The following is a 13,300-nucleotide window of genomic DNA, read 5'->3' on the forward strand; positions in this document are numbered from 1 at the left end:
TCTCTCTCTCTCTCTCTCTCTCTCTCTCCCAATCTGTGACAGGCTGGAGAAGGAGGTGAATGAATTATTAAACTGACTATGAAGTGTTGGGACATTTTCACATTCGCTGTAATGCATGTTGTCCCATTGAGCCCTGGAGATAAACAGTCACCCTGGCTGGCTTGACAAAAATCGACTGTGACTTCCACCTCCCCAGTCAAAACCGGTTTTAGCCTGATTGCAGACACTGCTGCAGCTGGCAATTTCTAGAATAATCTGCAGCTAAGGCTCAGCCCCACCCCCCATCAATCCAGAGGCCCCACCCCCACTACCCCTTCTGCATCCTTTACACCCCCCACACCTCCCCCTCTTTCTCTTTTGGCATCAATATTATAGACCGGAGCATGCCTCTTTCTGCTGAATCAAAGCTCTCCTGACCACTGCTGACAGAACATGCAAATGAATGGTGACACAGGGGGAGAGCGCACACTTCACAGAATTTTTGCATTGATTTTGCAATTTCGAAAAGATTTCATACATTCGGCTAGAATTCGATGTGGACAGGAGAAGTAACGCATCACATAAAAAGCAATAATTATTTTAATAGGAGTGAAGTTTTCGTATTTAACTGTAATAACAGCTTACTTTCTTGGTAAAAATTCGAGTTAGGTTTATGGAAGTTAAAATAATTTTTCACCAACCAATACACATGTGCATGGCATATCTATAATTTACAATTCACATTAAAAAAAATACAAAATAGAAAACAAATTAAGAAATTATTTAATTAAATAAATATAATACAAAGGCTAGATAGATGGATGGATGGATGATGGATGGAGTGAGGGACGGAGAGATAGATAAATAGATGGATGGATGGAGTGACGGACGGAGAGATAGAAAGATAGATAGATAGATAGATAGATAGATAGATAGATAGATAGATAGATAGATAGATAGATAGATAGATAGATAGATAGATAGATAGATAGATAGATAGATAGATAAAAAATACATAAGAAAAAAACCCAATAAATTAAAAGTTAAAGAAATTATTTAAATAAATAAATATAATACAAAGGCTAGACAGATAGATGGAGTGACGAACGGGCGAGATAGATAGATGGATAGATGGATGGATGGATGGATGGAGTGATGGACAAAGAGATAGATAGATAATGGATGGATGGATGGAGTGATGGATAGATAGATAGATGGATGATGGAGTGACGGATGGAGAGATCGATAGATGGATGGATGGATGGATGGAGTGATGGACAAAGAGATAGATAGATAGATAGATAGATAGATAGATAGATAGATAGATAGATAGATAGATAGATAGATAGATAGATGGATGGATGGATGGATGGATGGATGGATGGATGGATGGATAGATAGATAGATAGATAGATAGATAGATGGATGGAGTGACGGACGGAGAGATAGATACATAGATTGATTTGCATGATAGACTGAATAGACCAGAGTTGCTATTTTTATGCATGAATGTAACTAAAATGTTACTATATATATATATATATATATATATATTTTTTTTTACAACAAATAGACATGAATCATCTAGCAACAGAATGAGCAAACTCATGCGGCACTTTCCTTCGGTTTCTATGCATTTTTTGTAGGCTTAGCATAGCAATGGATTAATATTCAGTGCTGATAAGACCCTGTGTGTTGGTCACATCCGACCATGTGTGTGAGGACGGCCAACACATTCTGACCATGTGTGTGAGGACGACCAACACATTCCGACAATGTGTGTGAGGACGACCAACACATTCCGACCATTTGTGTGAGGACGACCAACACATTCTGACAATGTGTGTGAGGACGGCCAACACATTCTGACCATGTGTGTGAGGACGACCAACACATTCCGACAATGTGTGTGAGGACGACCAACACATTCCGACCATTTGTGTGAGGACGACCAACACATTCTGACAATGTGTGTGAGGACGGCCAACACATTCTGACCATGTGTGTGAGGACGATCAACACATTCCGACAATGTGTGTGAGGACGACCAACACATTCCGACAATGTGTGTGAGGACGACCAACACATTCCGACCAACACATTCCGACAATGTGTGTGAGGACGACCAACACATTCTGACCATGTGTGTGAGGACGACTAACACATTCTGACCATGTGTGTGAGGACGGCCAACACATTCCGACCATGTGTGTGAGGACGGCCAACACATTCCGACCATGTGTGTGAGGACGACCAACACATTCCGACCATGTGTGTGAGGACGACCAACACATTCTGACCATGTGTGTGAGGACGGCCAACACATTCTGACCGTGTGTGAGGACGACCAACACATTCTGACCATGTGTGTGAGGACGGCCAACACATTCCGACAATGTGTGTGAGGACGACCAACACATTCTGACCATGTGTGTGAGGACGACCAACACATTCTGACCATGTGTGTGAGGACGGCCAACGCATTCTGACCATGTGTGTGAGGACGGCCAACACATTCCGACCATGTGTGTGAGGACGACCAACACATTCCGACCATGTGTGTGAGGACGACCAACACATTCTGACCATGTGTGTGAGGACGGCCAACACATTCCGACCATTTGTGTGAGGACGACCAACACATTCTGACAATGTGTGTGAGGACGACCAACACATTCCGACCATCTGTGTGAGGACGACCAACACATTCTGACAATGTGTGTGAGGACGGCCAACACATTCTGACCATGTGTGTGAGGACGACCAACACATTCCGACAATGTGTGTGAGGACGACCAACACATTCCGACAATGTGTGTGAGGACGACCAACACATTCCGACCAACACATTCCGACAATGTGTGTGAGGACGACCAACACATTCCGACAATGTGTGTGAGGACGACCAACACATTCTGACCATGTGTGTGAGGACGACTAACACATTCTGACCATGTGTGTGAGGACGGCCAACACATTCCGACCATGTGTGTGAGGACGGCCAACACATTCCGACCATGTGTGTGAGGACGACCAACACATTCCGACCATGTGTGTGAGGACGACGGCCAACACATTCTGACCGTGTGTGAGGACGACCAACACATTCTGACCATGTGTGTGAGGACGGCCAACACATTCCGACAATGTGTGTGAGGACGAGCAACACATTGCGACCATGTGTGTGAGGACGACCAACACATTCTGACCATGTGTGTGAGGACGGCCAACGCATTCTGACCATGTGTGTGAGGACGGCCAACACATTCCGACCATGTGTGTGAGGACGACCAACACATTCCGACCATGTGTGTGAGGACGACCAACACATTCCGACCATGTGTGTGAGGACGGCCAACACATTCCGACCATGTGTGTGAGGACGACCAACACATTCTGACCATGTGTGTGAGGACGACCAACACATTCCGACCATGTGTGTGAGGACGACCAACACATTCCGACCATGTGTGTGAGGACGACCAACACATTCTGACCATGTGTGTGAGGACGACCAACACATTCTGACCATGTGTGTGAGGACGACCAACACATTCTGACCGTGTGTGTGAGGACGGCCAACACATTCCGACAATGTGTGTGAGGACGACCAACACATTCCGACCATGTGTGTGAGGACAACCAACACATTCTGACCATGTGTGTGAGGACGACCAACACATTCTGACCATGTGTGTGAGGACGGCCAACACATTCTGACCATGTGTGTGAGGACGACCAACACATTCTGATCATGTGTGTGAGGACGGCCAACACATTCTAACCATGTGTGTGAGGACGACCAACACATTCTGACCATGTGTGTGAGGACGAGCAACACATTCTGACCATTTGTGTGAGGACAACCAACACATTCTGACCATGTGTGTGAGGACGACCAACACATTCTGACCATTTGTGTGAGGACGACCAACACATTCTGACCGTTTCTGTGAGGACGACCAACACATTCTGACCATGTGTGTGAGGACGGCCAACACATTCTGACCGTGTGTGAGGACGACCAACACATTCTGACCGTGTGTGTGAGGACGACCAACACATTCTGACCATGTGTGTGAGGACGGCCAACACATTCCGACCATGTGTGTGAGGACGACCAACACATTCCGACCATGTGTGTGAGGACGACCAACACATTCCGACCATGTGTGTGAGGACGACCAACACATTCCGACCATGTGTGTGAGGACGACCAACACATTCTGACCATGTGTGTGAGGACGACCAACACATTCTGACCATGTGTGTGAGGACGACCAACACATTCTGACCGTGTGTGTGAGGACGGCCAACACATTCCGACAATGTGTGTGAGGACGACCAACACATTCCGACCATGTGTGTGAGGACAACCAACACATTCTGACCATGTGTGTGAGGACGACCAACACATTCTGACCATGTGTGTGAGGACGGCCAACACATTCTGACCATGTGTGTGAGGACGACCAACACATTCTGATCATGTGTGTGAGGACGGCCAACACATTCTAACCATGTGTGTGAGGACGACCAACACATTCTGACCATGTGTGTGAGGACGAGCAACACATTCTGACCATTTGTGTGAGGACAACCAACACATTCTGACCATGTGTGTGAGGACGACCAACACATTCTGACCATTTGTGTGAGGACGACCAACACATTCTGACCATTTGTGTGAGGACGACCAACACATTCTGACCATGTGTGTGAGGACGGCCAACACATTCTGACCGTGTGTGAGGACGACCAACACATTCTGACCGTGTGTGTGAGGACGACCAACACATTCTGACCATTTGTGTGAGGACGACCAACTCATTCTGACAATGTGTGTGAGGACGGCCAACTCATTCTGACGATGTGTGTGAGGACGACCAACACATTCTGACCGTGTGTGTGAGGAAGACCAACACATTCTGACCATGTGTGTGAGGACGGCCAACACATTCTGACCATGTGTGTGAGGACGACCAACACATTCTGACCATGTGTGTGAGGATGAGCAACACATTCCGACCATGTGTGTGAGGACGACCAACACATTCTGACCATTTGTGTGAGGACGACCAACACATTCTGACAATGTGTGTGAGGACGACCAACTCATTCTGACGATGTGTGTGAGGACGACCAACACATTCTGACCGTGTGTGTGAGGACGGCCAACACATTCTGACCATGTGTGTGAGGACGACCAACACATTCCGACAATGTGTGTGAGGACGGCCAACACATTCCGACAATGTGTGTGAGGACGACCAACACATTCCGACAATGTGTGTGAGGACGACCAACACATTCCGACCATGTGTGTGAGGACGACCAACACATTCTGACCATGTGTGTGAGGACGGCCAACACATTCTGACCGTGTGTGAGGACGACCAACACATTCTGACCATGTGTGTGAGGACGACCAACACATTCTGACCATGTGTGTGAGGACGACCAACACATTCTGACCATGTGTGTGAGGACGACCAACACATGAGCTGGGATTGATAAGGAAACCTTCATTACACTTAATATTATAGCCATGCCATTCTTGTTATCTCATGGCTTTGTGTTTCGTTTATTTCCTTTCAGGGTTAGTGGATTGTAAGAATTCAATTTCAAGGAACAATAGACTTCCGAGAGATGCTGTTTATGCCTCTGTAAAAAAAGTAAAATAGTTATTTTGCTGTAAATAAAAAAGAAAGGCTATTGCCGGTGTGCATGGGTGAATTTGACACATACGTACAATATGCAGTTTACATTTCGGCTCACATTATAACAGATGCAATTTTCGTTTAGCACAAAGAGAAAGATGGCAGAAGAAAAACTAACAATACGCTTTCTAATTAAATGGAACCTCTTTAGGGAAATGAGGGAACGTAGTGTTAACAACCTTATGCCTGCGCTAATCACCGTGGGTTATGCATGCGACTAATTATGAACTTGTTATGAGGGCCTCTGCTCGTGCCACACGAGAGGGAGCATAACGAGAAGATTTCACATCCAACTGATGTCTTCATATTCTTTTAATCCCGCTATTTATCAAACCGAGGTGCTTGTTGTGGATTAAACAGCTTTGTTTGTCATCAGCGCTCAGCGAAGAAAGTCATATCACACAAATGAACGTGTAATGCGCAAACTAATGCATTAAGCTTAACGTGGGTCCTGCTGCAAAGTCACGGTTGTGATGGGAAGGAGTCAAAGAACATTCTTGGAGAAGGAGACATGAAAAGGAATGCAGCTTTCCAGGTTACAATCATGCAAAAAATCAAGAGAAAAATGTATAAATACAGTTTAGTATAATTGCAATGCAGCAAGGACACAAAATCCCTAACAAAGTGTCTAACACATCTTATCCGTGCTATGCTGCAAAAATAGTAAGGTAAAGTCGTACCTTAATCTTGGAGGTTCTTGGTTGTTGGAGGGAAAAGTGGCAAATCCTCTCCTCACATATATTCTCGTAAAGGCTGGAAGGTAGATTTGTCATTACACTGAGGTGATCACATCTTTATGAGTCAGACTCAATAAGATGAAAATGTAATAATACCTAGTAGCAAGCAGCATGGTGTAGTTACGCTGCATGAGATTACTTTTTACTTTTTCTCTTACACGTTCCAGGTTTTTATTTTGAACGGACGATGTTAACCAAAAGCTAAATAGCTATTTAAACAGTGTTTTAGCAAACTATCATTAGTTCCGGATCCATTCTGGAATGTAATACCCACTTTTCAAGATCCAGTCAAATCCTGTTGTTGAATATTCTGTTTCAGTGTAAAATATGTAACATTATGGAAGTAAAATAAAGACAAATTTCGTATTAGATATAGAAGAACCAGGATGAATGTAGAGGAGAAAAAAGAGAACACGTGCACATACAGTAGACACATTTTCTCAATAGTAAAATTATGAGCAAAAATATTAATTATAGGGGCAAAGGACCTTATTTAAACATTGATAGCTGCTCTAAAATTCAGTTGGCTTATTATCAGTGGACTTTTTTGTCAGTTTTACTAAACCCATGTTGATTAAGAATTATTTTACTTCTTTTCATTAAAGGTTGTGCAATTATAGCAATTCTGTTCATTTGCAGATAGTAGAGAGGAATAAAAATGGCCTGATTTGTATTTAAAATGGAAAAAGTGTTAAAAAGCATTGCCCTATTGACTTTATTTTCATTCTCTCCATTCATACTCCACTTTGTTCTTATATTTCTTAGATGTTATCCACCTATCTATTTAAGCTTTCATGTTTCTAATTATTGATGTCGTCTTTATTTAAGGATGTTTTATTCCACTATTCAAATCTTTTCCCGTGGCTTTACTGAGCTGTAAAGGATCATTCTTCTGCAGAGCACAAAAACTTATATTTCAAAGAATGTTTCAACTGTTTTTGTGAAACTCAGTGGGGTCCAAAGGAACAATGGACCCAGTGAATTTGTATAGAAAAAAATAAAATAAAAATCCTTTTTGTGCTTTGCAGAAAGAAAAAAAAAACATACAGGTTTGGAACAACATGAAAGTAAGTAAATGAAGACAGAATTTTCATATTTGGGTGAACCATCTCTAAAGACATTGACATGTGGTAAGATACATTTGCACTGGCAGTAACCTCTATCCATGCACTAAACTGGATTAGAATAATTACAAATATAATGCATTGTCTTAATCCCTAAAGTCCTTCTGCTCAGTTAATGGCCAAAACAAAAAGAATCATCTCAATTCCACCATCTGCATGAATGATGCATGATGGGAGTCTGTGGGTTTGTGGCCTTTGGCTTTAATTAAGAATGCACTGTTGGCCTAATGCACACGTGCCAGACACGTTCCCTCCACTCAGTCGGGCGAAATCTCACAACTCTGAGGCTTAAGATGTTAGTGGCCTGTGGGTGTCAAAGCTAATGCCCGTGATGTTTACAAATTGGCTGGAGAATTAATGGAGACTCAGTTAGTCAATTGGTTCTTTGTAGGGTCTGCTGGAAGCAGGACAGGCGTGTTTGGTTTACTTTTAGGCACTTGTCCCAGTAATTGGCGACAGCCTGACAGGACCATTCTTGCGGCGTGGAGCCGTGTATAATACTGGGGTCTGCCTTTCTGCCATTCAATGGGGTTGCAGTAGTGGATGCCATGACTCATAGAGCAAATTCACTCACTCACTCTGGAGTCACAGCACAGTTGGCTTGTAACACTTTTTTTTTTTTTTGGACCTCCACTGATTGAATTCATCAGCAGAATTCCTAAACGCTTGTTGTACTGTGTACTGCTTAAAGTTACTGGCATCAGATTAGAAGCAGGACTTCTAAAATCACAGATTTCATTTTCCATAGTCCACAACTGATTTAAAATGATATATAATATATATTATAATAAATTTAAAAAAGGGTAAAATAAAACATATATTTGTTGAACTTGTTTTTATATCTTAGACTTCACATAGACGTAATGATTTTTATACTGTACAAACTGTGTATTCTTTCCCTTTACACTAACCCTACACCTAAACCTACCTATCACAGCAAACTTTCTGCATTTTTACATTTTCAAAAAACATCCCTTCGTGTGATTTATAAGCTGTTTTCCTCATGGGGACCAAAAAATGTCCACACAAGGACAAGGATTTCAGATATTGCCATCTTTTTTAGGGACATTTTGTCTCCATAATGTAGGGTTTACCAGGCCACACACACACATACACATGTATGTGTGTATATACAGTACATCCAGAGAGGCTGGTTGAGAAACCGAAATGACAAATTCTTTAACAAACATACATTCAACATGTACACAGTAGCTCTAAATCAACTCCATTAGTAGGCTGCACACATAGCTGAATATCACGTCCCACAGGAAGAAGGCAGAAAGATCGCACACCAAAAGAGATTGGCCCATTTCAGATTTCACGGATGGCCTCACAGGACACACTTCATGTTCAAACCCTGTGAGTCACACCTTATCAAAATTACATCTAAATGGTTGTATTACCTTGATACATCCTTAACATGTGAAACCTCAATGATCTATGATTCAAACATTTTGTACATTTTGCAGGTATCTTGTAAAAAAAAAAAAAAATACAGTTTTCCAATCTAAAGAAACATGTACAAGGGATCTACAATGGCTCTCCATGTCTGCAGTCTATAATTACTTCCCGTCTCAATAGCCTGCCTTAGATCACCGAACCAACCTCACTGCCAAGGTCTCCATCCTTCAGTTTCCAATCACCATGCTATATATGTGTGAGGGTGAAAGATCATGTCCTTAGTTAGACGTATAAGAGCAGGCATGTCTTTCTGCTAGAAAAAGGACGAAACCTTCAACGGAAAACTCCCGAAGCAGACCAGACAATCGCCCTGTAGGGCATATGCTATACATAACAGCAGCTATTGTGCACTACGGTGCATAGATGGATTGCAGCTAATCTGACTGAGTGCTGGCACATGCGAAAACACCACCTGCTGCTCCACAGCGGATGCATGCATGTCTCTACGTGCGAACGCTCCGGCCTAATGCAATTAAAGCCCCAGCACGCAATAAGCGAAAATTGCATTATGGCATTTCTTACATTTAATCTAAAGAGCATGAAAATGAAATGGAGTCAACTCCAAGGAAATAATGAGGCTGTATCGGAATCCAATCAAGGTAAGTGTGGCAAGAGCTGACACGGACAAACCCAACCAGGGCCCGATCAATCTGTTCTTCACCACGCCGTCCTACTGTATTGCGCGGTGGAGTATTTGAAGAGGATGTAATTAATGAAAGACATCGGTCTGTGTCATTAAAATCTGGTCGGATGATGTTCATCTTTGCCTTGTTAGATATTTACGCTCGACTGGAAAAGGGAAATGAATGAGAGGCAGCGAGAGAAATGATCCACTGCAGTGACTTCTCTGAGGCCTTTGATAAATAATTTACATCCCTGCTGCTCGTACCATGGCCCTTAGACCCTCTGCAAAACCACACCAGCTGATCTCACACACACTTCACAAGACCATTGGACTTATTTGGAGTCCTCTGTGTTTATCGAAAAATCATTTCATTAATAAGCTATGAATCATCACTGTAAGTGAACCGCTATGGTCTGAAAGCATTTGGGCTTATTAAATAGCAGCATTATTTATAAAAGCATTTGCAACTCCTAAAGCTCTGCATAATGCATGCAAAAGAAACTAATAATAATAATAAGACTATGAAACTATCCATAAACTATTAAGATCATACCAATTATTACGCCTAAAATAGTCATAGTTTGGGGTGTCAGGTTTTTAGAGGGATGAGGCGAGGACTGAAACGTTTTATGCGTTTTTTATTATTATTATTATTTTTTTTTTACAGGTAGCTTGGTTTGCAATTTCATTTGATGAATATGGTTAAAATGTCAGTATATATATAAATTAGGCCTATTTACTGGCAATTTATTTGCATGTGCAACTGTTGAGATTCTGATGCATGTAGCCTTCATTACTGCAGGTAAAACTATTTGACAATATACAATATTAGAATCTGAGAATATATTGCGATCATGATGACTCCTTTCCCATGGCCTCATTATGGATTATTGTCCGGGGCTCTGTGACTTTCAAGGGGGCTGCAGAATAACAAAAATGATTTGAATAAATTGTACAATGGGGACCCTTGGAGTCATAGCAGCTCCACTGTTCTATATTATTACATAGAAACAGCATACATTAGTGTGTGTTATGTTTGTGCCTGTACGTGTGATATTTAGTTACATAGAAAATAGGCAGGTAGGCGGCATGCCTTGCTGTTCAAGTGAAGTTGCATGAGTCTCATTTCTCTTCCAATGGACCACATGCACAACAAAACACATGCAAAATCTCAGCAAAATATTTTCTCATAATCACTCTCTAATGACACTGACTAATGTCCTTACCGTAGCTGATTTGTTTCCTGCTTTTTAAAAGCAGATTATTTCCATGGATGAGACTTAGGATAAGCCATGCCCAAAACACAAGTACTGCACTTCATCTTCGGACTGTAGCCAAGATTAATCTGATTAAAACACTGTTTCTCTCGCTGTCTTTCTCCAACATGCCACACAGAGCAGTGCTTTCACAGTCGTACACGGTGCCCGGTCCAGGCTGAAAGTCAGAGGAAAATAAAGAGATGCTCAGACTAGATTAATTAATTCTGTTTTGCAGGAGTGATTTCAATAGTTCAGTTCTTCTACTGCTACTTTAAAGAATGTGTTTTCCTTTAGTTATACTGAGACTGAGATGAGTTTGGGCTGACCAAGATGTGTGTATAGGATATGCAAAGGTATGGAAACAACAAGCAAAATTCAATTCAATACAAATTATTCCAAAGAAATGATTTCCTATGGAAATAAAGTTTGATGCAAAAGAAGGCAGCAAATTATGATTGATGACCCATATGAATTGAATTTAAAGGAAAATTCTGTCATCATTTACTCACCCTCAAGTTGTTTCAAACCTGTATCAATTTCTTTCTTCTGCTAAACACAAAGGAAGATATTTTGAAGAATGATTGAAACCAAACTCCATTGACTTCCATAGTAGTATTTTTTTTTCATACTATGGAAGTCAACGGTGTTCATCAACTGTCTGGTTACCGACATTCTTCAAAATATCTTCCTTTGGGTTCAGTAGAAAAAAAGAAATTCATACAGGTTTGAAACAACTTGAGGGTGAGTAAATTATGACAGAATTTACATTTTTAAGTGAACTATTCCTTTAATCTGGTGATTTCTGGTAACCATTTTTTTCCACAAGAATCAATATCCAACCCACATTTCTCAGAATTACATTTTTTTATTCATACAATCCCGTATTGTAAATAAAAATCAGGAACATACCCATCAGGGCGCCTCACTAAGGTAACCTGGATATATCAGTATGAATTAGGTGCAAAATGCTCTTACGGAGGGTCTCTAAACTCACTTGCTCAGTGTTCCTGTCTTATAAAACCTTCTTTGAAAAAGGGTCTGCCATGGTTGTACAAAATATGTCAGTCTCTTTCAGCCTCTGGGAACTATATCGAGCAAAAAGAAGAAAAAAATAATTCTAATGAAAAATACAATCCCTCTTGCATTGAAAAGTCAAATAAAAAGTGTTGAATAAGAAAGCATGCTGGGCCGGACAGAACTGGGCCTGGGTTCCGCGTGCAGTCATGCTGCAAATTCCATCAGTAGTTCGGTTATTGATTTGAAGCCTCTGAGACACAGGACATAATACTGAGAGAAATGGAAGCTGCATACAACTCTTTGGCTAGCAAATAGCTAGTGACCAATTGCGACCAAAAATTCTACAAAGTTAATTATAAAATAAAAATAAAAGTTTATTATAATCATTTCTTTGTGCTATAGTGTATACTGAGGTCAGTAAGATTTTTTTTTTAAAGAAATTAATTCTTTAATTTAGCAAGGACACATTAAATTGATCAAAAGTGACAGTAAAGACATTCATAACGTTACAAAAGATTTCTATTTCAAGTAAAAGCTGTTCTTTTGAACTCTCTGTTTATTAAAGAATCCTGAACAAAAATGTATTATGGTTTCCATACAAATATAAATCAGAATAGTAGAATAATAAAAATGATGATAATAATAATACATGTTTCATGAGCAGCAAATCAGCATATTACACTCTCAGAAAGAAATGTGTATTGTACCCTTAAGAGGTACAACAGTTTGTTGCTAGGGCTACCCTTAAAATGACACCTTTGTACTTGTTATTTACCCTTAAAAGGTTCATAGTAGTACCTTAAGGTATTGCTACTCTAAGGTACTAGTATGCAGCTTTTAGGGGTAAAAAAGGTACAAAGATATCCTTTTAAAGGGACTGCCCCAGCGACAAGCTTTTGTACCTCTAAGGGGACTATTTTTACAAAAAAAATGTTCTGAGAGTGTAGAATGATTTCTGAAGGATCATGTGACACTAAAGACTGAAAATTCTGCATTGCATCACAGGAAAATTTACATTTAAAAATGTATTAAAATAGAAAGTTACTTTAAATGTCAATATTTCACAATTTTTTACTGTATTTTTGAACACATAAATGCAGCCTTGCTTCTTTTAAAAGCATTTTAAAAATCTGTCCGACCACAAACTTAATCATAAAAGGATTTTTAGTTATTAGAAATATAAGTTAACCGAGCAACATGCTAAATTCATAGACTAAATACAAATAGCTAATAAAAACAATGTTTTATCGTACCTTACCATTTATTGTAACCGTTTTGGAAACAGCTGTGCTAATGTCGCACTACTGAAAAATGTAGGCTAGTTTAGTTAGGAATTTTCAACCAATTGGTCCGTTTAAGAAGATATCAGAGGGAAATC

This window comes from Rhinichthys klamathensis, unplaced genomic scaffold (genome assembly GCF_029890125.1).
Source record: "Rhinichthys klamathensis goyatoka isolate OS25496 unplaced genomic scaffold, OSU_Roscu_1.1 h1tg000059l_1, whole genome shotgun sequence".
Classification (NCBI taxonomy): domain Eukaryota; kingdom Metazoa; phylum Chordata; class Actinopteri; order Cypriniformes; family Leuciscidae; genus Rhinichthys; species Rhinichthys klamathensis.